We start from the raw sequence: 26,155 nt of genomic DNA, 5'->3' as shown, positions 1-26,155 counted from the left end.
AGCCCCCTTGGGGGACAGGGAGGGAGCACCACCCAACTCCCCCTCTGGCCCCACTCCCGCGCTGGCCCCACCCCCAGCTCCCCAACCAGGTCCCATGGCTCCCGACCACAGGTGTGGACAGGTTACATTATGGGGGAAGGGGGCTGCAAGATGGAAAAAGTTTGGGGACCACTGCCTTAGCTACCTATGAACTCCATCTGCTTCAGATTAAAAAAAAAATCCTTCACAATTCAGTGTACTCTACTGTCAGATTCTATTCTTTTCCCCAGAACTGTTTTATATGGGAAAGTCCCATAAAGGGGAAAATATAATCTTTCCATAGGACTTTTTTTCTTTAAACCACCCTGTAGAATTGGAGAAGAAATTCCTTCTACAGAATTCTATAGAATTGTTTTTAAAAGCCCTTTAGAAAGGACACCATTCTCTATGAAATTCAAGAGAGTAATTTATATGTTTTCTTCCTTATTACATCGCATAGGACTTTCCCAGAGGGTTCCTTGTAACTCTGGGATCAAGAATGAGTCATGACATATGTCTGAAGCTTGAAAAATTACATTTTGTTACAAGATAAAATAATCTGTGGGAGCCAGGCTTTATGGCACAGGAATGCCAAGGACAGGATTTGTCCCTTTTCTTTAAGCCAAGCTGAAATGGTATCTGGCTGTGATCTGGGACAGTTGCTGTCCCTGCATATGACTAAAATGCGCACTCCAATTTTAAGGAAGCAGAGTATGGAATAAGTAACTGCCTCGGTACTCAGATCTCAGGTACAGAGAAAGCTCTCTTCACACACAGCTGTGTCAAAAAATATGCTTCTAAGGGCAAATGTAAGCAAGATGGCGGTCAAGTAATTTAAGGGGTATGAGATAATTGACTGACTTGAAATTGAGTAGGGTGACCGGCTCTGAGTTGACAAACGGGTGATACATTTCACAGAGGGGAAAGGGTTTTCAGAGCTTGGAGTGGTCTAGGAGATTGAAATCAATGGGGAGTTCTGCTGTATGGACCCTATAAATTTATGACTCTGCACTGGTGAATAGCACAGGAGAGGGTCAGGTTGGATAAAACAGAGGGAAAAAGAGATCCAGCCATAGACTTCATAAGTGAATTTCAACTGACAAAAGAAAAATTAGACCAGTTCTATTACTCTACTAGGAAAATGTTATGCTGATGAAAGAGTTTACTCAGCTGTGAGCTAAAGGGAATAAAATACAGAAATTATGGAAACTAGTTCATGTATGAAAACATGTCAACTATCTTTTCATTGCTAGGATTCTAAGTGAGACTTATTTTGAGTAGGAAGCTCTTAATAGCCACTGATGGGAATTGCTTACAAAGAAAAAAGCCCTATATCATTATTTCTTGGGAAATCTTCTCAGTGAATTTTTGTTCCCTAGTTTCGTCTCTGCTTAATTGCCTAAGTTTCAGTGCTTTACGCTGCATTTTCTCTGTGCTCTCTCACTGCTTTAGGGAAATATTTCCTTCCATATTTTTTACATTGATAGTTTTGCTTGTTTCTGCCCAATCACTTGCTTGGCAACAGTCTTTGCCTGTTGAAAGTCTTTTGTGTTAAAACACAAAAAACAAACAAAAATTAACTTATTAGCTGTTTCATGCTGTTGCAGAACCTACTTATATTTTGGTGATGAATGGTCAGAAGGGATGTCTGTCTGCTGATAGTGGAGTCCCATTTCAAAACAGAGGGCACGTGGGTTCTGGCAGGCTCATTGGAGATGCATCAGCATGCAGTAACTCAGCTGACAAGGTCAAAGAATGATTTTATAGCAGTTGTTGTGGAGTTGAGAGGCATTCTCCCAGCAGCCAGATGATTTGGGGCAACCTAGCCTGGTTAAATGTGAGATCAGCACAGGTAATACCTAGCGTATTAAGCAAGTCCCATGTCACATGTGCCTGCTCCACAGAGAGGAGGCCAAACAGAAGATTTGTTGGATGGCAATTTCGGGAGTTACTGAACCATCCTGCAGTCCCTGGGCATCCCCCAGGGTACTGCCAGGCAAGAAGGAAGGCATGACATGGCTCAGTGTCATTCACTGACACTTGAATGATGTGACCCACAAGGATTCGCACCCAATCCCATGCACTGACAGTAGGCTGGAGGCATGAGTAGCTCCCAATGGTTCACTTGGCTGAGTCTCCAGAATCGGTGCTGGTAAGCTGAGGTAGAAGCATCATGCTGTGCGCAGACTGCCTTTACCAAGGGGCGGGGCTTGTGGCAGTTCACTGCAACGCCAATAGGATTCTACAAGGCACCAGCTGTGTCTGAGTGGGTAATGGAGCAGGCCTTCAAGGAATCCAATGTGAGGCACATGTACACCCAGTGAGCAATTCACAGCCCTCAGGATGACTCCAAAGGATCTGCTGGCCACCCAGGACATGCCCATGTTGCTTGGATTCTAAAGGTAGAGCTACCCTGCGTCTGGGTCGACAGACTTGGGGTAGTGGGGAATCATGCTAGTGATCAGTGTGGATATTGCAGCACCAGCGGAGGCTTGGGCTAGCTGCCTGAGCTCAGACTCTGGAGGCAGGGTGGGCTTGAGCTCAGGTGGCTAGCCCAAGCCTCTGCCAGTGTCAAAATGTCCACACTGCTATTTATAGCATGCTAGTGTGTGTCTGTCTAGCCAGGCTGGGAGGATGGCTCCCAGCTGCAGTGTAGATATACCCTAAGTGGCCTGCCTACCATAGAACTAACTACTGCCTCTCTTGTGGGCAGACAGTGCACTGTGGTCAGGATTGAATGTTTCTTGGGCAGGCGGAGGGGGAGCAGTATAATGGGCTTCCCCTCCCTCAGTAGCTGGACTGCTGGTGGCTGTGGTCTGAGAGAGGCTGGGTGGGAAATCACAGAATTGAAACCAAAAGTCCTTTTGGTGAGCGGTGTGGCTCTGGTGCTATGAAAGGTTGTTGGATTTTTAGAGAATATGGTGGCCCTTCATTCCTTCTGCTATCCCACAAATTACAGTTTTGCTAGATTTTGGTACTTGTTCTGGATTAGAACTGAAATTTCGTTTCTTTTGTAATGTGTGGGGATATAATGTCATGGAGAAGTGTAAGCATTCATCTGTTTGACAGACATTAGCCTGGTAACTAATTTTTATTTTTAATTGTTTTGTTTACTGTAAAATCTGATCAGGATCTTTGATGTCTTCTCCATATACAGTATATTACAATACTCGCTCCAAGGGCACTCAGTTGAAACTGAATATTTTGGAGCCTGCTGTACGAGCTTAACTGGATTTTATTTTAAACCACTTCATGCAGTGTTGATGGTTCTGATGAAAGCAATTCATTACTGAAAGTTATTTCCATTACAGAGACTATCATAAGAGGAATAACTGAATAAATCTGTGTGAGAGGCTCTGATAAAGTTGTGTGAACTATCTGCAAGTGTGGTCTGGGTGAGTTATTTTTACAGTTAGGAAATACTGGGGTAGCAATTCTGAAAGAGTGATGTCTCAAAAGACATCGCTTGCAACCCGTAAGTGCTTCATCTTCCATAACAAGCATGACTGACAGCCTTGAGGTGGATATGATTTACAGCCATATTTAAGAGGTATTGAAATACAATAAAGAGGGAAATTCTCACTTTTTACAAAACTCCAGAAGGTAAGGAAGATAAAGAAAAAATATAGGCCTGGATTCTCGATTTTCCACAATGTATTGGTTTACTCCTAAAACAGAGTGGACATAAAATGCTACTACTCTGATCTGGAATCATTTTAGCACCCACTCTGTACAAGTGTAAATGAATATACTAAGTACAGTGTGGTGGGGAATAAAACCCATAATGTACAAACGCATACATAATTCTATAATATATAGTACGTAACAGGGATAGATTTACAACACCGTATTTATATATTTCTAGTCTGCCCATCATTGTGGTATCTGGGCACCAACTAGTACAGTAATTTCATATTGCATCACTGTATTAATTATGTAGGATTTATGCAGCATAAAGAAAGGACAGATGGTCTTAGAGGGTAAAGCAGACAAGCGGTCTAAGATTTTAGACCATGTTACACAAATGCAAGGAATAATATCAGCCTGACAAACCACGCATCACAGCACCCTAGTTTTGCTATTATTATTCAGCTGAACTTCACAGTATAGAGAGGGGCCCACAAAATGTAACACAGACTGGGGTTATATTCCTTTTTGCCCAGAATCCCAGCTGACTGCTGGAGATGGGAATGATCCCCCTCTCCTACCTCTTCTGTTCCCTTCCAACATGTGGGCCACTGGGCCTGCAGAGGGCTCTCTGTGGGTCTAGAGACAGACTAATGGATATAAGCTGACCCCACTCCTTTTTGCGGGGGGTGGAGGAAAAAATTCCTTCTACTACAGAACTTGTGAGATGACCCCACCTTCAACACTCAATCTCTTTGCAAAGCATTACAAGGCCAAGGTATTATTCACCGATGGTTTCAGCTACATAAATTAAAGGAATATAAACATACAGCATTTAAAGAAAAAGAAGAAAGAAGCAAGGTAACTGCCATTTGTCTAAACATAACTGACAGACATTATGGACAAAGCGAGAACTAAAGAACATGACGTTTTGAGCATGCATTTGCATGCCTGTACTGCATTTACAGTGGCACATGGACATTTAGGTGCTTGACTATCGTTTATGCATGCAAATAGCCTATCTATGCACAGAGAAGTAGCCCTACAAATGCATACATAAAAAGCCACACAGACTTCGGACCTCACTGTATGAAAACGTATCGGTAAATTATTAGGATGTAAGAAGATAGGATCAAAAGTAGATCATCTTATTCAGCTGAGTGCAATCTCACAATTGTTGGAATTGTGGACATGTAATTATCAGTAACTGATAAGTTTAAGAGGCTATCCACAACCTTAAGGAAAAAAGCCAATCTTTGCATATACATGGGGCATCCTGCAACATGTTAAAATGATTACAACATCCAATTCTACGAATTCTCTTCTGGCACCACTATAGGATAACCCATGCCTCATGATCAAGGTCAACTCCATAAGACAATTTGAATAGAAAAAAGAATTAAAAATTAAAGCTATAATACCAGATGATATACCTGTAATCGAAGGAGGCCAGTGTAACAAATATCAGCTACCATTGCCTCACAGTTCCCTCTTTCAGCAGCTATGGTCAAGGATTCATGCAAGGATAGGGGACAACTGGTCTGTTTCAACTCTCTCACCCCTAGAAGAGCATGTTAAGAAATATGGAAACAAGAGTCACTTTGTAGGAATTACTTGCAGGCGGTTTAATGCTCTGTATTACCCCCTCAATCTCAGTCTCAAAGAAAAATGGGGAAAAGAACTTTTCCTTACTATCACAACAGAAAGCTGGGAGGACATCTGGCTTAACGTGAAAGAAATTTCCTGTTCTTAAACACGTATTACTGGACTCCAGAACTTTTAAGGCTAGATCACATTTCGAACATTCACTGTGTCTAAAACAGCCATGTGCCAATCTTTCACACATCCTCTGTATCTGTCAAACAATCCATGTGCTCTCAAATGTGCATAGTCAATGCTCTAAAAAACTGAGAGTGTTTCTTGGTTTTTTTTTCCTTCTACAAGTGTGTGTATTTCAGGGGTGCTGCATGAGTTGGTATTGCCAGTTAACATTAAGATGGCAATAATTCTTTTGGCCATTAAAATAATTATTTTGAGCAACTGGGAATCTGCAATTCCTCCCTCATACACAAATTGGCTTAGTGAGCTCTCCACTGCTGCATTAATGAAAAAATAAGTCTGCCGAATAGACACTCCTGGAAAAAGGAGGGTGGCTGGTCACCCGTGGAAGTATTGAGACTTTTGCAATTTAGTATAGATTAGTCCAATACTCATAGGTTATGTTCTCATTTATCTATTCAGTCACTTTGATTGAGGTCCTGCATGACCTCTACAGGTTCAGGTTTTTTTTGTTTTTTATTTCATCTTTTACAAAAAAAAAAATATATTGAATTTTGCTATTTATATGCTATTTCCATCTGTGCATGGATTTATAGGTTTTGTTTCATTATGTGTTTATATTTTGTATAAAAATAAAGTTTAAAAGAAACAGACCTGGAGGGTCAGACCTAGTGGCTGGAGCAGTGGCAATCAGGTCTAGTGATTGGTGTGGTGGCAGGAACCAGGCCAGGAACCAAAGCCAAAGGTCAAACCCAGAATCAGGAGTCAAGAGCAGGTTTGGAACAAAGCAAGAATGGGGCTGGGAGCCAGGGCAGGGCTGGGAACCAGGCTAGAGTCGGAACAGGCCTGTGGAGTCTGTCACCATTGTCAGGCAGGGAAGAGTTCCAAGCCATGAAGTAATCTTGGGCAGACTGAGTGGCTCTTTCTCCTGTGAAGTTTATAGGCATGCCCTGATACTCACCAGACCAGCTCCTGGTTTGTGGTTTGGCTGGAGCCTAGCACAAGACTGACTCATCAATGCATGGTTTCAGAGTAGCAGCCATGTTAGTCTGTATCTGCAAAAAGAAAAGGAGGACTTGTGGCACCTTAGAGACTAACAAATTTATTTAAGCATAAGCTTTCATGAGCTACAGCTCACTTCATCAGATGCATTCAGTGGAAAATACAGTGGGGAGATTTATATACACAGAGAACATGAAACAATGGGTGTTACTATACATACTGTAATGAGAGTGATCAGGTAAGGTGAGCTATTATCAGCAGGAGAGTGGGGGGGAGGAACCTTTTGTAGTGATAATCAAGGTGGGCCATCGCCCGCCTCCCCCCCCCACTGTTCCTCACACGTTCTTGTCAATTGCTGGAAATGGCCCACCTTGATCATCACTACAAAAGGTTTTTTTTCTTCTTTTGCTGGTAATAGCTCACCTTACCTGATCACTCTCGTTACAGTTTTCAGAGTAGCAGCCCTGTTAGTCTGTATCCGTAAAAAGAAAAGGAGGACTTGTGGCACCTTAGAAGCTAACAAATTTATTTGAGCATAAGCTTTCGTGAGCTACAGCTCACTTCATCGGATGCATATGTATGGTAACACCCATTGTTTCATGTTCTCTGTGTATATAAATCTCCCCACTGTATTTTCCACTGAATGCATCCGATGAAGTGAGCTGTAGCTCACAAAGCTTATGCTCAGATAAATTTGTTAGTCTCTAAGGTGCCACAAGTACTCCTCTTCTTTCATCAATGCATGTGGCTTAATCAGGCTTTAGTTCAGGGATGACTCATCACTTCAGTGCAAACTGATATAGCAGGAGTAAATATGTGATAGATATCTGAAGTCAAATGTTTCATATATATATATATAAAAATAAATGCATGTGTGTGTGTGTGTGTTTATATATAACACACACACAGACACACATGTGCATGTAATATACATTTTATATATACATACGTACAATGAATACATAAGTGTAAACCCATGTATACACAAATATATTGTATGTGCACATTTTATATGCATAGTAAATATACATGCAAGTATAGCTTGGCAAAAAGCATAAGAGAATACGTAAACATTTCCTAAAGGGGGGGGGGAAGAGAACCACACTCACTAGTCTTTGGAGAATTCAATGATCCTGAATCTGACTACATTAAATACCACAAAATGACAAATGAAGCAACCATATTTCTGCATGTATGCAAGACTATTTTCTTTTATAGTTTTTTGAGCAACCAATGAAGTTAGAAACTATTTTGACTTAAACCAAAGGAACAAACCAGATTTAGTAAATGAGTGTAACTGTGGTAAACTTTTAGGGACCAGCGATCAAGCATAATCCAATGTAAGATGTATGCAGAGATCTATTCATAAAAATTATATGTTCCAAGGGCAAATGCTAATGGAACCTGAAGGAACTTGAACAAAATTGATGGAATCAATTACAGAAACTCTACAGTGAAAAAGTGGAAAGCTTCAAAGCAACAGATAAGGATAATAAAATATTCTATATGGCAGGCCATATTACTGAAGCTGCGGGAGAAAGGTAACTTACACCTCAGCTACCAAGTTAGCCAGACTGATGTATGTGGGAGTTGATCAGACAGGCAGAAGAGGGAGTTTGATACCTGCCCTCCCTGTAGGGCTTTTTTACTGGAAAAAGGCACTTCTAGAATCTGCAGGTGGTGGGGGAGGAGGGGATCCTTATGGGATGTGCTGAATCAGCATATTTCCCAGCTACCCTAGCTGCGTCTACTCCCTCTCCAGTGCATTTAACATTCTGGTTTATGTTGGCTCCTTATATACACTTCCCCCCCACCCAAAAAAAAAAAAAATGTGGAGAGCAGGTTGTAGCTGCCTTCGGCCACTGCCTGACTTTCTGCCTCCAGGGCCCTGCTCCTGGCATTCCACTAGTGGAAATAAATGTGAACCTGGCCTTAATATGGCCCTGTGTGTTTATTCTACAAATTGGAAAAAAAATATACCATTACATTTATGTTTCACAAGGTGTAACCCCAGAAATTTTGCATATATGTAGATGGGGTGTGTGTTCCTTTAAGAACACTAACATTTTTCTAGGGCTGAAGGGCAGGAGAGACTGATAGAACTCTGTGGATCTCTTTTGCCTTCGGTCATCTTACAACTAGCAGAACTCCTGGTCCGATGTGGTCTAGCAGCACCAGTGCTGTGGAGGCAGTGTTCTCAGCCGGGGGCGGGGTATGTAAGTGCATATGAGAGAGAGAGAGAGCACGCATGCACAAGCGAGTCTTGCTCTAACCGTTAGCCAACACTTCCCTTTGACAAAGATAAAAGCCAACGCTAATTAGTAGAGAAATCAAAAGAACAGCATAAAGCATCTATTGCAGTTAGCACTAGAGAAGATACTATCATCACTGGTTCTGAAGAGTGACATAGGACTGCTCTGTTAACAATTCCTAACTCAAAGGAAGGATTCCTGCCCGCCATTCTCAGCTTGTCGCAGAGTAGGCAGTGGACCAGACAATGAAAGCATATGAGAGAGATGCCTCCGAGTTCTAAATGCTACATGTAGATATCGGTTGATGAATAAGTACTTTACCCAGGGGGCAACACAGGGGAAATAAAGTGGCAGCATTCTACTCCCACAAACCCAGACTCGATCCATAGTTGCAGGTGTCCCTCATTCAGCAGCTGTTTCTCCTCAAATGGTCAGCCGTGAAACAGCTAGCCATGCTGATATTTAAATTGTCATCATTAGGTTTCAGAGAGAGCAACATAGCGAGAGGAGTACAGCAGTTCACACCTCTCTGGGGGCTGTTGTTTCAATCTGTCTGCTTATAGACTCAATAAGGCAATACTGTATGGTCATTCATTCACATTTGAAAGGATAGATTTTTAAACCTACATTCTGAAAGAACAGATCTGTGCTGGCATGGCATAACACTCCACTGAGTACTAGCTCAACCCATTCCTTGGTTTTACCCCTTGTACACCAGCTCTGGTGTTGCTTAGCGCAAATAATACCTGCTATCTGATTCCAAAGTCATTGCTTTGCAAAGTGATCTCAATAATATTGAGCACTACCAAAAATACTTTTAAAAAGCAAAGGGTTTTGTGGTTGTTTGGGTTAAATATGTATCTGTAACGTGCAGTAACATGGAATTCATTTTCATGTAACTATAGCATCACAAGCTGAAAGGTTTAAAATGGGATATGCTTTTTCTTCCTTACAACAGTCGTCATTTTTAACGTTTTTATTTTCAAAAATGAATGATTGTTTGTTTTTTACTCTAAACAATGAAACCAGTGGAAGCAGTTCAGTGCTTGTGAGAAGCCCTAAAACAAACCAGTGTGCATGACTGATAAATGGGCAGAGAAGAGGAGAGAATAGTGAGGAAATGTATTGCAAACTTCCAAAGAGATATTCAAATAGGGAGAAAATATTGGTGTGAAGTTATTAAAATACATTGACTATGTCCTTTGAAATATCCTAAAGCTAAAACTCCAGAACATACACTGGAAGGAAGAAAATTATAAAGAAGATTCTAATTCCCATAAATTAGAAGCAGTGACTGGAAGTTGAAACCAGACAAAGTCAGTTTAGAAATTAAGGACAAATTCATAACAGTGAGGGTGATTAACCATTGGAACAAACTACCAAGGGAAGTAGCGAATCCTGCATCTCTTGAAGTCTTCAGATCAAGACTGTGTGCTTTTACAGAAGAGATGCTTTAGCTAGGCATAAATTATGCTTTAGTCAAAAACACGAGTTACTGGGCTTTGTGATAGGGTGCTTTACTCACTGCTAGGATGGTGGCTGCTTCTTGCCATTCTGGGGATTAGCTTCATGAGGTCAACAACCCATCCCATAGTTGCACACCATTTCTCCAGCCTTCTCTCTTACTACAGCCTCTCTCTCATTCCTGGAGCTACCTCTTTGTGAGTCAGCCCTCCAGCCAGGTCACTTTTCCCCTTCTGCAGTACCAAAGGGTTTCTTCCACAGTCCCAGGCAATCTTTTCACTCACTGCCTCATAACGCTACTTCCTCAGGGGCTAGCAGGGGAACCCAGGCCCACCCCCAATCCAGATTCTGGCTCAGGGACCCTCTCGCCAGAAGTCAAGGTCTGTTCCCTCCTGGACCTTACTGTCTTTCCTGGAGCCTTTTCCTTACCATCTGGCACTCCCTCTCTCTTTGGGTTTGCCAACTTCACTACTCCCTCCTCCTAGGAAGTAACGGCAGGCTATACATCTCTGCAGTCCCTAAACTCTCCTCCCAGGGCATGACTGTCAGCTTTCCTAGCAGCCTCCTTTCTGCTACTAATTTCCTGCCTTTGTAAATCCAACCCAGCTTGTTCCTCCTCAGCTGGGCTCCCTCATTCAATCAGGGGATTATTGAGCTACCTGATTCCCCTCAGCTGCAGCTTGTTGGGTAACTTAGCCCCTTTCTCAGTTTGCATTAACCCTTTCAGGGCAAGTGTGGGATAAACACCCCATCACAGACTCCATGCATGCAGACTGGGCAAAGGGTAATGGTTTGTGAGATATAGGAGCTCAGACTGGATGATCTAATGGGCCCATCTGGCCTGAAACTATGAATCTATGAAAATAGTCTCTTTTCTCTACTTCCCAACATGCTCTTTCACTAACCAAATTGAAGCTACTTCAACAAATATGTACAGGGATGGGGGAGGTCTTGTCATATCCATCTACCAAACATTTTTTTATGTTGTTAATGTTGCTAATTTCAGTGAAGCTGCCAAAGGCTTCTAATCTGTAGCCAAGTTCAGTGTCACTGTCAAGCAAATTCAATCAACTTCCTTTTTTGTCATTTGGGAAAAAAATCCCCTCTAGGTGTTGAAGCAAAACATAAAAATCCCCCAAGTCCTATAACCAATGGAAAGTCAATCCTATGTGTTAAGATAAAAGATAAAGCAACCCTCCCTCCAGTATGCTCTTGGCAGCATGTTACCGGGGAATCTGCAGATGCTCTGCTCAAAACGTTTGTGATGAAACTCAGAACCAGGCAAACATTTCCAAGATTCCCCATTACCCTGAGGAACCCCTTCCAGGTTTCTTTGTCCATTTCCCACTTTTCAGATCCCCTTCATCGCCCCTAATTCTTCTTGCCTGGGTCTGTAGCATAAGGGCTGAGCAAGAACCACCCAGCATTGCATAGTGCCTCTCTGCAGGCAGAAACAGATTATACTTTCAGGCTGGAGGAGTGAAAGATGTCTTCCAACTGGCCAGTACTGGCCACAGGCATGAAGACAGGCAATGAGGAAGTGTGGGGGATGACTAGAACCTATGCCTAAAGTCACCACTGTTTAAAAGGCTAGTCAATGACAAGCCAGGTTCCATTTAGGTAATTTTCTGCAGACTATCAGTTAGTAAGCTGAATAAAACATGCTTCTTAATGTAAATTCATAAATGCCTTGGGGATACTACTTTGTGAGCAGTTTGACGGGGGCTATAGAACAGTGCAATGAATATGCGTAGCTCTAGTCCAACATCATAATCATTCATGGGGCCCTCACTAATTCCAGCAGAGAGAACTTCAGATGCTGAGTTGCTTTGGACAAATTGTCAAGATAAAAAAGGCCTGAAGTCCATGACAAAGGAGACATGAGTTTATACACCCACGTTTGTCCATGCAGTTACTGCTAGTAAGCAGACAAACTGGTCAACTGCAAGTGTAATTGTCCATTTAGGCACCAGCTGGCTGTGTGTGCGTATGTGGCAATTGCACAGGAAACTGTAAGTGTGCAATTGTGACTAGATCTTGGGCCTCCTGTCTTGGTCCTTATTTTGTAGGTTTGCAGCTGCAGAATTGGGTGGTGCCATTGGATATTGCCAATCTTTTCACACTGGAAATAACAGTGGGAATCATAATTTAATACCTAAAGCTCACATTTCCCCAGTGAGTACATTCCTAACACTGAGGTGAGATTTTCAAAAGAACACAGCCCTGGCCTAACTCTGTTCCCATTGAAGTCAACTGTGGAGCACCGACAAAAAGATTGTCATGGCTGCAGCAACCCCCCGAGCAGCTGTGAACCTCTCACTCACACAGCGGGTTGCACAATGTATCCACATTGTTAAAGGTCCATCAGACAAACTTCCATCCCCACTCTGGCCTTACACCACACCCCACCTACTGTTTGAGAGATGAAGACCCTGCAAAGCACAGCACCATCTGGGTTTCCTGCATCCTGGTCCCTCCACCCAGCAAAACTGCACCAGTTCCACTGTCTGTGCCTCTGTGCCTGCAGGGCTTAGGCGACAGGATTACTGAGTATAGACTGGAACAGTTTTCCTTTGATGTAATTTCATCATGAGTGTCTTAATCATCGTCTTTGAAGATGCATTAGCATTTCTTTTGAGAACCAGATAATTAGCCATGGGTTCTCCTGCTTTTTACCTCCAGGCTTCCATACTTATGCATGTTCCATGTGAGCACTATAACCCATTTACATTAAACCCTGTCTTTTCCTTTTTAATGGAAAGATTACTCTTTAAAATTACCAGTTTCATTATTGTTGGATTATATAAATTCCAGTCAATGGTTTTTATTGCACTTCTTTGTAACTCCAACTAAGAAACATCTAACATCAAACTTTGGTCACGGTATTAACACTTTCTTTAACTGCTTGTTATTTAGTGACAGGGTCCTCCTGACCCCCCTTTTTGTTACATTACTAAGGTTTCTGGTTATATTGCTTTGCCCAGCTTTTCCAAGTACTAGTCACAAGAAGACATGGGGAATTTTGGCCATTTCGCAACTCAGCTCTGAGTTTTATCAGCTCAAGTCAGCCGGATCACTGGGCTTGTTGTTTGATCTGGGCACTGAAGACTTGTTTCTTTTCCAGTGTGAAAGCCATCCTTGTTACTCCTGTATCGGAATGACTAATTTACATCCACACTCAATAGGCTGAGGGTAGGTTAACTTTTAAATGTTTTCCAGGTAGAATTCTTCTGGACCTCCACTGTTGTTTCCAAATGTTTAGTATCACCAAAAGGATTCAAATCTGGGACAATGTGTGGTTTTCATGGCAGCTCTCACAACGTCTTGCACAAATTATACCTTCCTTGGCTCAGATTCACCAAACTTGTGGCAGAGAGGAGGAAGCCACCACAATTTCACAGATTGTACAACATTTCCAGGTGTGTCTGAGCCCTGCCAAGTGACAGAAAGGGTAGGTGGAGCAGCATTTAGGGCTTTCCACCACCTTTCCGCCTTCCCCAGTCCTTAGAGCAGTTGGGAACTGGTTCAGCCTCGGGGGCATTCTAGTTTGAGATGGAATGTCCTGTAGGGGCTGCGAAAGGCTTCATGGAAAGAGCTGAAAAGAGGAAGCTATTTACATTGTACAACAATATGTTTTTGGTCCTATGAAATCTAGGAACTATAGTACATGCTCTTGAGTGGAACCTGTCAGCATTTGAACTATTAACTATTTACATATGTACAGTTACAGACACTCTTGCAACAGAGGCTCTTCCACCAGTTCAGGATTACTGGAGCACTGCAGTCTCTGGCCACACCCCCTTTGACTCCTAACACCCACCCCCTACATTGATGGGGCCAGAAGCAAGTGGGGTAGAGCCAAATAAATGGCCCTTATGCCACCCCTGGATTCACCTACGCAAGGGGAGACGCCAATTGCCCTGTTAGTGAACTTCTCTACTCTCCTTTGTGCAGCACGAGTGGTGGACCACAGTCTGGCTAAGAGTTTTATTTTTCCTAAGCAAATTACCAGTAAAACACTATTAGGTTAAAGAATGGAAATGGTGGGCGGTATTTTGTTTTCCAGATTTTGCAAGTAAGTCTTTTGGAGAGTGTAATTTTTCAATTTATAAACTAGACTATTTCAATTTTTTTTCAATCCCAACAAAATTTCCTGGATTTTCAAAATGTCAAACATTTTTGCAAAAATGGCTTTTCATTTTTCAACCAGTTCTAATGTGTGTGCAGTAAAGAATCCTGAGTGTACCGACTCGGTTTTAAGATTTAAGGGCCCTATTCAGCACTCCTCACCCAAGCAAAACTCCCATCAAAATGAGTAAGGAGTACAGACTAGGGGCCTACATTCTACTCAAGTGTGATACGGCATTCAGTAACAATGAGGAACTAAAATACTTGCTGTTTTGGCCCCCCCTTCAGCAAGATACTTGAACATGTGCCTCACTTGAAGCATGCAAGCAGTGACGTCACTAGTTCTATTCACATGCTCAAAGTTAGGGAAGGGCTCAAGTGCCTTGCTGAATTTGGGCGGTAATCTCTTTACAAAAGGTGTTGAAAACAGCAGGACAAAACTTGCCGGATCCATAATTGCCCCCTACAGTTCCTGTTTCTTTGCCCCCCATCTCAGATTTTAGTTGGTTTCTTAATGGGATCCGTGCAGCTAAAGTCTTTTTCTTACTGTTGTTTCTAAAAATATCAGATTGGCAGCTCCTGTTTGCCAATCATAATACATTTAGTGCTTTTTTTTTTTCATTTATTTAAAAAGAAAAACTTTTCTTCCTGGTGGCTGCCCAAATGATCCCAGCAGCTCAATTTCCTTGTATCTCTTTGCAACAGAAAAGGTATATTGTAAGTATGTAGACTGATCCGAGTTACAGTAGTCATCTTCAGCCCTGACTAGACAAGCTGCTGGCCACTGTACAGAGTCAGTAGTTTAAACAGATATCTGGGACAAATTAGGATTTTTGATAAAACATCCTGGGTGAAAACCTGGCCTCACTGAAGTCAAGCGGAAGTTTTCCCATTGATTTCAGGGCACTAGGATTTCACCCACCAGATTCCTATTCTAGGCGACAAGAGTTATTTTTTATGTCTCCAAGCTTATTTTAAGCTTCTGTGTTTCTTGCTCCACTTGTTTTTCTCCTTCCAGACCATTTGGGTCAAATTTTGAAACAGTAGCTTGAAAAGATGCAAGTACAATTGTGCACGAATAATTGTCTGATGTCCAAATTCTCACACATACAAAAATCTCAGAATTGGGCACGCAAACAGAGTCATAGAATCATAGAACTGGAAGGACCCTCGAGAGGTCATCTATTCCAGTCCCCTGCACTCAAGGCAGGACTAAGTATTATCTAGACCATCCTGACCGTTGTTTGTCCAACCTGCTCTTAAAAATCCCCAATGATGAAGATTCCACCACCTCCCGAGGCAATTTATTCCAGTGCTTAACCGCTCTGACAGAAAGTTTTTCCTAATGTCCAACCTAAACTGCCCTTGCTGCAATTTAAGCCCATTTCTTCTTGTCCTGTCCTCACTGGTTATGAAGAACAATTTTCTTCCTCCTCCTTGTAACAACCTTTTATGTACTTGAAAACTGTTATCATGTCCCCTCTCAGTCTTCTCTTTTCCAGACTAAACAAACCCAATTTTTTCAATCTTCCCTTATAGGTCATGTTTTCTAGATCAGTGGTTCTCAAAGCCGCTCCACCGCTTGTTCAGGGAAAGCCAGACTGATTTGTTTACCTGCCACGTCTGCAGGTTCGGCCGATTGCGGCTTCCACTGGCTGAGGTTCGCCGCTCCAGGCGAATGGGGGCTGCGGGAAGTGGCGCGGGCCAAGGGACATGCTGGCCGCCCTTCCCGCAGCCCCCATTGGCCTGGAGCGGCGAACCGCGGCCAGTGGGAGCCGCGATCGGCTGAACCTGTGGATGCGGCAGGTAAACAAACTGGTCCGGCCAGCCAGGGGCTTTCCCTGAACAAGTGGAGGACCGGCTTTGAGAACCACTGTTCTAGACCTTTAATAATTTTTGTTGCTCTTCTCTGGACTTTCTCCAATTTGTCCACATCTTTCCTGTAATGTGACACCCAGAACTGGACACAATACTCCAGTTGAGGCCTAATCACTACAGAGTAGAGCGGAAGAATTACTTCTCATGTCTTGCTTACAATACTCCTGCCAATACATTCCAGAATTATGTTTGCTTTTTTTGCAACAGCGTTACACTGTTAACTCATATTTAGCTTGTGATCCACTATGACCTTGTAACACTGTGGCACCTCCTGCTGGTTACCTTGGGAATTAGCTCATCCCAGCCTCACAGTGCCTCCTGCTGGCCAGTGTCTCCCTACCAGTACCTGCTTCCTAGTCAAACTCCACCACTGTACTTCAGGCCCCACGTCCCTCACTGGCCCATGGGGCCCCTTCTCACGGGTACTGCCCCGCAGCAGTGCCCTCAGACTCAGGGTCCTCCCCTCTCTGGGGAACCCTAATCCCCTAAACCCACCTTGCCTCAGTGACCCACTTCCAGTCTTCATCTAGCTCTTTCCCTCAAGGGAAAACTGCAATCTGAAGTGGCCAAGCATCATTGGCCAGGGGGTTGGACCTGTTTGCCTCTTCCTCCTCTGGCTGCCTCCCCAGAGCCCCAATAGCTCTTCTGGCCCTGACAGCAAGGCCTCTGCCTGGGGGTTTGACAGGCTGGAGCTCCCCCAGCTCCTCCTGCCCTTCCCCAGCACTGCACCATCCAAGGTACTCTTTCAGGCAGGCAGGTCCCTCTCTCTCCAAGGCTGGAGAGAAACTGACTACCCCTTCTAGTCTGCCTTCTTTTATACCGGCTTGGCCAGCTCTGATTGACTGCCTTCCACCTCTTCCTGGTTGGCTCTCAGCCCCAGCCCTCTCCAAGGACTGGCTTTTAACCCTTTCAGAGCTGGAGCGGGGTGACCGCCCTGCTACAGACCCCCAGATCCCTTTCTGCAATACTCTTTCCTAGGCAGTCATTTCCCATTTTGTATGTGCGCAACTGATTGTTCCTTCCTAAGTGGAGTACTTTGCATTTGACCTTATTGAATTTCATCCTGTTTACTTCAGACCATTTCTCCAGTTTGTCCAGATCATTTTGAATTTTAATCCTGTCCTCCAAAGCACTTGCAACCCCTCCCAGCTTGATATCGTCCGCAAATTTTATAAGTGTACTCTCTATGCCATCATCTAAATCACTGATCATAGAATCATAGAATATCAGGGTTGGAAGGGACCTGAGGAGGTCATCTAGTCCAACCCCCTGCTCAAAGTAGGACCAATCCCCAACTAAATCATCCCAGCCAGGGCTTTGTCAAGCCTGACCTTAAAAATATCTAAGGAAAGAGATTCCACCACCTCTCTAGGTAACGCATTCCAGTGTTTCACCACCCTCCTAGTGAAAACGTTTTTCCTAATATTCAACCTTAACCTCCCCCACTGCAACTTAAGACCATTAGTCCTTGTTCTGTCATCAGCTACCACTGAGAACAGTCTAGATCCATCCTCTTTGGAACCCCCTTTCAAGTAGTTGAAAGCAGCTATCAAATCCCCCCTCATTCTTCTCTTCCGCAGACTAAACAATCCCAGTTCCCTCAGCCTCTCCTCGTAAGTCCCTCGATCTGCTGGCAATGCCCCTACATATACATCCCAAAATGCCATTGGCCTTCTTGGCAACAAGGGCACACTGTTGACTCATATCCAGCTTCTTGTCCACTGTAACCCCTAAGTCCTTTTCTGTAGAACTGCTGCCGAGCCATTCGGTCCCTAGTCTGTAGCGGTGCATGGGATTCTTCCGTCCTAAGTGCAGGACTCTGCACTTGTCCTTGTTGAACCTCATCCGATTTCTTTTGGCCCAGTCCTCTAATTTGTCTAGGGCCCTCTGTATCCTATCCCTACCCTCCAGCGTATCTACCTCTCCTCCTAGTTTAGTGTCATCTGCAAACTTGCTGAGGGTGCAATCCACACCATCCTCCAGATCATTAATGAAGATATTGAACAAAACCGGCCCGAGGACCGACCCTTGGGACACTCCACTTGATACGGCTGCCAACTAGACATGGAGCCATTGATCGCTACCCATTGAGCCCGACAATCTAGCCAACTTTCTATCTTCCTTATAGTCCATTCATCCAGCCCATACTTCTTTAACTTGCTGACAAGAATTCTGTGGGAGTCCGTGTCAAAAGCTTTGCGAAAGTCAAGGAACAAGACGTCCACAGCTTTCCCCTCATCCACAGAGCCAGTTATCTCATCATAGAAGGCAATTAGATTAGTCAGGCATGACTTGCCCTTGGTGAACCCATGCTGACTGTTCCTGATCACTTTCCTCTCCTCTAAGTGCTTCAGAATTGATTCCTTGAGGACCTGCTCCATGATTTTTCCAGGGACTGAGGTGAGGCTGACTGGCCTGTAGTTCCCAGGATCCTTCTTCTTCCCTTTTTTAAAGATGGGCACCACAGTAGCCTTTTTCCAGTCGTCCGGGACTTCCCCGGATCACCAGGAGTTTTCAAAGATAATGGCCAATGGCTCTGCAATCACATCCACCAACTCCTTTAGCACTCTCGGATGCAATGCATCCGGCCCCATGGACTTGTGCACGTCCAGCTTTTCTAAATAGTCCTGAACCACTTCTTTCTCCACAGAGGGCTGGTCACCTCCTCCCCATGCTGTGCTGCCCGGTGCAGCAGTCTGGGAGCTGACCTTGTTCGTGAAGACAGAGGCAAAAAAAGCATTGAGTACATTTGCTTTTTCCACATCCTCTGTCACTAGGTTGCCTTCCTCATTCAGTAAGGGGCCCACACTTTCCTTGACTTTCTTCTTGTTGCTAACATACCTGAAGAAACCCTTCTTGTTACTTTTAACATCTCTTGCTAGCTGCAACTCCAGGTGTGATTTGGCCTTCCTGATTTCACTCCTGCATGCCCGAGCAATATTTTTATACTCTTCCCTGGTCATTTGTCCAATCTTCCACTTCTTGTAAGCTTCTTTTTTGTGTTTAAGATCAGCAAGGATTTCACTGTTAAGCCAAGCTGGTCGCCTGCCATATTTACTATTCTTTCTGCACATCGGGATGGTTTGTCCCTGTAACCTCAATAAGGATTCTTTAAAATACAGCCAGCTCTCCTGGACTCCTTTCCCCCTCATGTTATTCTCCCAGGGGATCCTGCCCATCAGTTCCCTGAGGGAGTCAAAGTCTGCTTTTCTGAAGTCCATTGATGTAGTCAAAGTCTGCTTTTCTGAAGTCCAAGTCTATTGATGAAGATATTGAACAGAACCAGACCCAGAACTGAACCCTGTGGGACCCCACTTCATATGCCCCTCCAGCATGAGTGTGACCCACTGATAACTACTCTCTGGGAACAATTTTCCAACCAGTTACACACCCACCTTATACAGTTCCATCTAGGTTGTATGTTTGTGCCAACCACCTTATTTCTAAACTTTAACAACAAAAACTAAGATGACATAAGATGAGGGGTTGGCAAACCCTCCTCCACCCCTTCATTATTATTATCATAGATTCCAAATAGCTGGCAGCTTTCTGCGCCTGTCCGTTTTCCTTTGAAAACAAGATGCACAAATTAAGTTGCCATTGGGACCAACAAGTTTCCATGAGAAACACTTGTTATTGATATTGCTCAAGGGACTGTATAAAACCAGCTTCTTTGCTCAAGGGACGCAGTGGCGGCACGGCCTTAGGGCATTGGCTGTTTCTGGCTCACTGATGGGAGAGAGTTGCATGCTGGGTATTATGGGCCTGGTCCTGATGTCATTTAGACCAGCTTTACACCAATGTACTTCTAATAGAATTACTCTGGATTTATATCAGTATGAAATCAGAAATCAGGCCACTTGTATTAGGAAGGGGGTTTAATGATGCTGTAAGTGTTCCATTAGGCTGGGGATTTGCAGCCTGTGGCCTATTAGTCCTGTTCTGCTACTGGGACACTTGTGGAAATTGCCTTTGAGCTCTGCAATACCCATTGGCCTTGACTTTTATTACTCTGGTTTAATTGAGGACTAAGTATATTGAAGTCATTGGAGTTATGCTGATATAAATCCATTGTGTGAGAGAGACAAATCAGCCAATTACCTTTATGCTATCTATAGATGAATGTCTCTAGAGAAGCCTTGGCAGAGACACTGCTCCCGGGAACTTTGTTTTAGGACAGGGTCCAACACTATTGAGGAAGCAGTTACAGATAGTAGTTCATCTGTGGTAGCTGCTAAACCATCCGTTTAAATAATGACTTAGCCCTACCTGCTCTGCTATCCGTTTAGAACTTGCTACTGCTGGAATTTTAGAAATTCAGATCTCCATGAAAATTATTCTGTTTGCAATCAACTCCATGGGGATCCTGTTGGATGCCAAGACTGAAGCATATGGCCCCAGGTTGGCTATACTGGAAACAGCATTTGAGACAGTGCGGGATAATTTATGAGTGAGTACCACCCCAGAGAGCTTTAAATTTGAAATTTAGTCAGTTAAGTCAGATTCATCCTTAGTATTTCTTACCAAAAATTTTTGCCTACAAAAGTAGGAATTTTAGAAAATCAAACATATTATTAATAATCAGAGTTTTGAGGGTGAGGAGGGAATTGAAAGAGCTGAGACTATTTTCAGATAATTGAAAAAATTATTAAAAAGAGAAGGTGGGTGAGGTAATATCTTTTGGTGGACCAACTTCTGCTCGTGAAAGAGACAAGCTCTCAAGCTACACAGGTCCCTGAAGAAGACCTCTGTGTACCTCGGAGCTTGTCTCTCTCACCAGCAGAAGTTGGTCCACCAAAAGATATTACCTTACCCACCTTCTTTCTCTGATATTCTGGGACCAACATGGCTATAGCAACACTTCAAACAAATAATGAAAACAACTTTTGATACTCTGGTCTTTACTGAAAATGTATCTAGACTTTCTGCTCTTTCTTGAGTCCCACAACTGTATTTGACTGAGAAATAATTCTGGGATGGCACAGGAGACTCTCAATTCCTGAACATAATATCTTCATCTTTCTGTGATAAAAACAGGGTTTGAGTACTTGTGAAGTGAAAGAGGCTTGTGTTCCAGGCCAGACAAACCAGCCTAAGGTTAGTATCTGCTCACATGACTCATGAGTCAGGCGATCAGGATTTGGTTCATATTCTTTTGGCGGCCTTATCCCAAACTCCATAAGAGGAGATGATACTGTAGTTATTCAAAATATCTAACATGCATTTGGGAAGTGAAAAATAAACTAACAATATTAACAACATTAATAATAACAAGGTTATTTCTTGAATTAGGAATACTATTGCTGCTCTTTGTCCTCTTAAGGTTCATGTTCTTCTAGGTAAAGTCAAATATGTGTTTATGGATTTTAATTTCTGATTATGCTTCAACATTTCTGGATTTGAGATTTGTGGTGTCTTGGAAAAATGGACAAAATCCTGATTCAATTAAAGATGAGCTTGAAATACATGTTGGATGAAATCCTGGTCCCAGTGAAGTCAATGGTAAAACTCCTATTGACTTCACTGGGGCTTGGATTTTACCTGTTATTCTTACATCAGTTTTGAGTACTCAAAAGTATTTTCCTGAGTATGAGCCCCAATTCAGGGGCAGACTTAATAGTTCCATTGGCCTGGTGCCTCCTGAAGTGCCTAATTTTATACAAGAGCTTAAATACCTTGCTGACTCACAGCCCATATCTTCAGTATAAGTAATCACTCTGATTGGAGAGAATTTAAGTGGTGCTTAGAAGAAAATAGTTGTCATATGAACACAGATTCCAAAGACCCTTTGTGGATGGATTTATGCTCTCCATAATCCTGATTATCAAATTATTTTTAAAAAAAGAGTAGCATTAGGCAGCTTTCCATAAATAATGACTAATCCTGCAGCCCTTATGAATGCTAAAATGCACGTTAAAGTCAGTGGGGATTTTCCTGAGCAAAGACTGTATGACTTGCCCCTAATTTATGATTAATTGATATTCTTCTATTGAGAATTAAGATATAAATTGGGACACTTGTCTGATACATACGAGGTGGATCATGCATCTAATATCATCAGAGAAGGAAGAAACTAAAGCAGATCCATCCTCAATGAACAAAGATAAGCAATTGAATTGAAAATGTAAAAAAAAAAAAAAAAGTTAGCAAAAGTAATACGTACAAATTGAAACTCCTCCTAGGCAGCCGTTATTTATACAACAGTCACTTATGCAGGAGGCAACTCAAGTTCCCATAGAAAATAGAGCTAATACAAGGATACTGTGATGGTAAGAGTGAACTGTTTGGGAACAATTTGTGAACTGATGCAACAAAAACAGTCTGTCATCCAAATCAGGCATGCAGCCCTGGAGGTTGTACCTCCTGAAGTGGTGATCAGTGTTGTGAGAGGCTCACTGTCATGATGTAGTGTGGCAAATATTCCAGTGACTGACCCACTTACCAGCTGGCAAATATTTTCATGTTCATAGATACACATATTTTCACAATTGTCCACACACCTTAGCAAAATCACGGATTTCAATTCACTTTCCTGTGTCTCATGAAGCTTTCTTCATCCCCATCCCTATAAAAATAGGGCAGAGAATGTCCAGGTTCTGATGAAGTGAGCTGTGGCTCACGAAAGCTTATGCTCAAATAAATTGGTTAGTCTCTAAGGTGCCACAAGTACTCCTTTTCTTTTTGCGAATACAGACTAACACGGCTGCTACTCTGAAACCAGGTTTAAAATGTTATTACCATTGCTTTAGTAAGTGCTAAAGAATAACTGAGAGGCAACTGCATACTAGAGAGACCCTGCAGGGTGCCTTTCTGTCAACTGATTTTTCAACCTCTTCTTCTTACCTCCACACACCTAACACAGAAGCCTGGACAATATCCAAATGAGCCAGATCCTCAGCTGATGTAAACTGACATAACTCATTGGAAATCAGTGTTAATTTTCTACCCTTTCTTATGTAACAGAGGATATTCTTGTTATTTATAGACATGTTTAATTCCTTTTTGAATCCCAGTAAGCTCTTGGCCTCTGTTATAGCTTGTGGCAATGAGTTCCAGAGGTTAATTATGTGTTTGACTTCAGTGGGGCAATGCTGATTTACATCAGCTGAGGATCTGGTCCCATACATTTAAAGGGTTAACTCTAACCATTTCTCAAGCTCCTTAATTCAGTCTTTAGGATTTGCTGTTAGAACCCTGCTATTTCATCTGAAAGTTAACAATTAATCAGATAATGTATTCAGAGTTAGTAAGATGGTCAGCATTATCACCAATAAGAAATGGTTAGGAAGCCTGCTGTGTATTTAAAAGTTGGAGAGAAATGTGCTGGAGAAACTGAAAGTTGCACATAACCTAGTAAGGATTAAAACTTGACTACACATGCCTTGGGTAGCCTACTGCAAGGAGCGAGAAACCTTGCCTACAGAAGCATCTGCCAACATAGTTCTGAAAAGCCAGAACATAATATCAAGTAAATTAGCTGCCCAGATGTCATGCACAGGAATATGAAAATTTCACACTTATTCTTGTTTATCGTCAAAAGGGAAGGACTTAACCCTGTAGCCTTATTCACAAATTTACTGCTTCTTGGGATGGAACTTTTGAGCATTGCAACAAAAAACATGGCAGCAAGTGGGATGTTCAGAAGAAGAGCTTGGAAGGATGGAAAGATTTCCATGTGAAGAGAGAGTGAAAAGACTGGGATTATTTAATTTAGAGAGGAGATGAATAAAAAGGGGCATGAGAGAGATATATAAAATTATCGTTATTGTATAGAAGATCATTCCGATAGGATAAATAGGAGTTTCTCATAGGAGAAGAACAAGAAGCTATCCAATTAAATTTAAGATGTAACAAATTTAAAACTCATAGAGGAAATAACTTTTTTTATTATTTTTTACACAACACATAATTAATCTGTGGAACTCACTGACAAATCTAGCACTGATGGCAAGAGCACAGGAGGGTTCCAAAAAGAGTAAGAGATTTATATCACTAAGAAGAACGCTCTCAGTTGTATTAGCTAGAATAAGAATGTATATAAGGGGTCTCAATCTAAACCCTCCTGCTTCAAAACATACATCAATCTCAGATTGCCCGGGATTAAGATATAGCTCACAGATATTTTAGTGCATACTTGTCTGTTACACCTTTCTCTGAAACTTCTGGTGCTGGCCATTGTCATATAAAGAGGGACCATTGGTTTGAACTGGTAGGGCATTTCCTAAGTGCAGATAGAAAACCCCCTGTGTGCTTGTAAGCCTCTGAATAGCCACTGGGCCAAATCCTTCTGTCAGTTACACAGGCTCAACCTTCTTGATTTCAAGAATTTCAAGCCAATTGATTTGCCTCATTGTAGCTGAGAGGAAAATTTGGCTCAGTGTTTGGAGGCTGCTGGTGTGATGCCCTTGCCACATTCTACTCAGAGCAGAGTTTTTTGGTTAACTTCAGTGGGGCCAGGATTTCACCCCTGATATTTTTCAGAACCTGCTTTATCTAACTGTCATTCTAACTAATTTGTGATTAGACTGAACAAAGATATTTTAACCACTGTTTAGAGGCCATAAATCCCAAAGTCAACAGAAAATTCCTCTAGCCTTTGAGCTATACAAGCAAGATCATAGATTCTGTTTTTCCAGAACCCAGTTCTATGTGGTTTGATTATTTTCCTTGGATCATATTATCACCAGAATAGTGACCTATAGATATCTTCTTCCTTATCCCTCCTTGTCCAGTAATAATTGGATGCAACATAATTTATCCCTAAAATGGCAATTTTGCTTTGACATTGAGGTAAACAAAACCAGATTTATTTGGGTGTTTGTGCAAAAAACACCATCTCACTCCTAATCTTTTTTCCCCAAGAAGCCTTAGCTGGCATATTAACTTATAAATTGTACCAGAAAGGTCCACAGAAACAGAAAATGGAAAGCAAATAAAATGTAGCTGCAAAGAGCCTGGATTCAAAGTCACACTATTGACCTCTTCCTAAAAAGGAAGAGGAACTGGAACAGGAGTGGTAGAAGTGAATGGACATGCAAAATTTCTATATGGTTGTAGCATTAATTCCAACTAACTGTATTTAGAAAAGTCCATGAAGAATTTTTGTTAAGTTTTTGGTTAAACTGAATTCAGATTGTGGTCTGATTTACGTGGTTAAATGGGGACTAATGGGGAATAAGCTGGTCTTTATGCCCCTGCATGGCTTCCATTCATATCTGCTGCAGGGCTTGGGAGGAAAGCAGGGGCTGCATGCCTGGTACTTCTCCCCCTTGAAGGGCAGCAGTGGAAAGAGATTCTGTGTCCACCCCCATTGTGGTGACCAGCATAGTGGAGCTAGTCCTAGGGTGGAGGGTAATTAATCAACTACTGGTAAAAGCTAGTAGCTTACTACTATTTCCTGAAAGCAGGGAAGGGATTGTTCCCCTTAGATGCACAATTCCTTCCTTCCCTGGGCGGTTCTGAGGCCATACAGTTATGTGCCACCCCTTACCCTGGGGTAGAGGGAAAAAGGACTGGCTAGCCCCAAATGATTAACATGAAACATACATTAGCTAGAAAAACAGTTTGTTTGAAATGAAAATGGAAGATCTTGAAACGAGTAGATTGTGTACAATCCATTTTGATGATCTAATATGAATGGCCACAAACTATGACTTCTAAAAATATTGAGTGAAGACCTGGCTAACGGGCTATTTCAAACCCTAGTTGTTCAGAACGTTCTCACCAGCATGTTTGAAATGTTTTTATTTTGTGAACAGATTAAAAGTGCAGGCTCTTTTTATAGGAGGCATCAAGCAAAACCAAGAAGTGCATACAGTTGCTTTGTACTAATTCCCAGGACATATTATGTTGCACAAAGTAATTACATGGCATTCACGACATAGCTACTTCCAGCAGTTTCAAGTGATCTCAGGGATTCAACCAGCTGTTTGTGTCCCATGAGAGAAATACAAAGGGGACACTGAAAAGATGAAGATAGACACACAAATATTTGATTTTACAAACCT

The 26,155-nt window shown here is 42.5% G+C and overlaps 1 protein-coding gene across 1 annotated transcript in view; it reads right to left on the bottom strand.

Annotated features, from left to right (window-relative positions):
• RNF180 (ring finger protein 180) overlaps positions 1–26,155 on the bottom strand; it is a 497,847-nt gene that overhangs the window by 191,270 nt on the left and 280,422 nt on the right. Inside the window, exons 2-3 of the mRNA XM_074952619.1 lie at positions 6,386–6,479; positions 5,079–5,206 (exon numbers count right to left, since the gene is read on the bottom strand). The gene's annotated coding sequence lies outside the window, so the exon portion shown is untranslated. The remainder of the gene's footprint in view (positions 1–5,078; positions 5,207–6,385; positions 6,480–26,155) is intronic.

Source organism: Natator depressus, chromosome 5 (assembly GCF_965152275.1).
Source record: "Natator depressus isolate rNatDep1 chromosome 5, rNatDep2.hap1, whole genome shotgun sequence".
Lineage (NCBI taxonomy): Eukaryota > Metazoa > Chordata > Testudines > Cheloniidae > Natator > Natator depressus.
The sequence above is the reverse complement of the archived record's forward strand: the minus strand, read 5'-3'. Positions and strand labels throughout refer to the sequence as shown.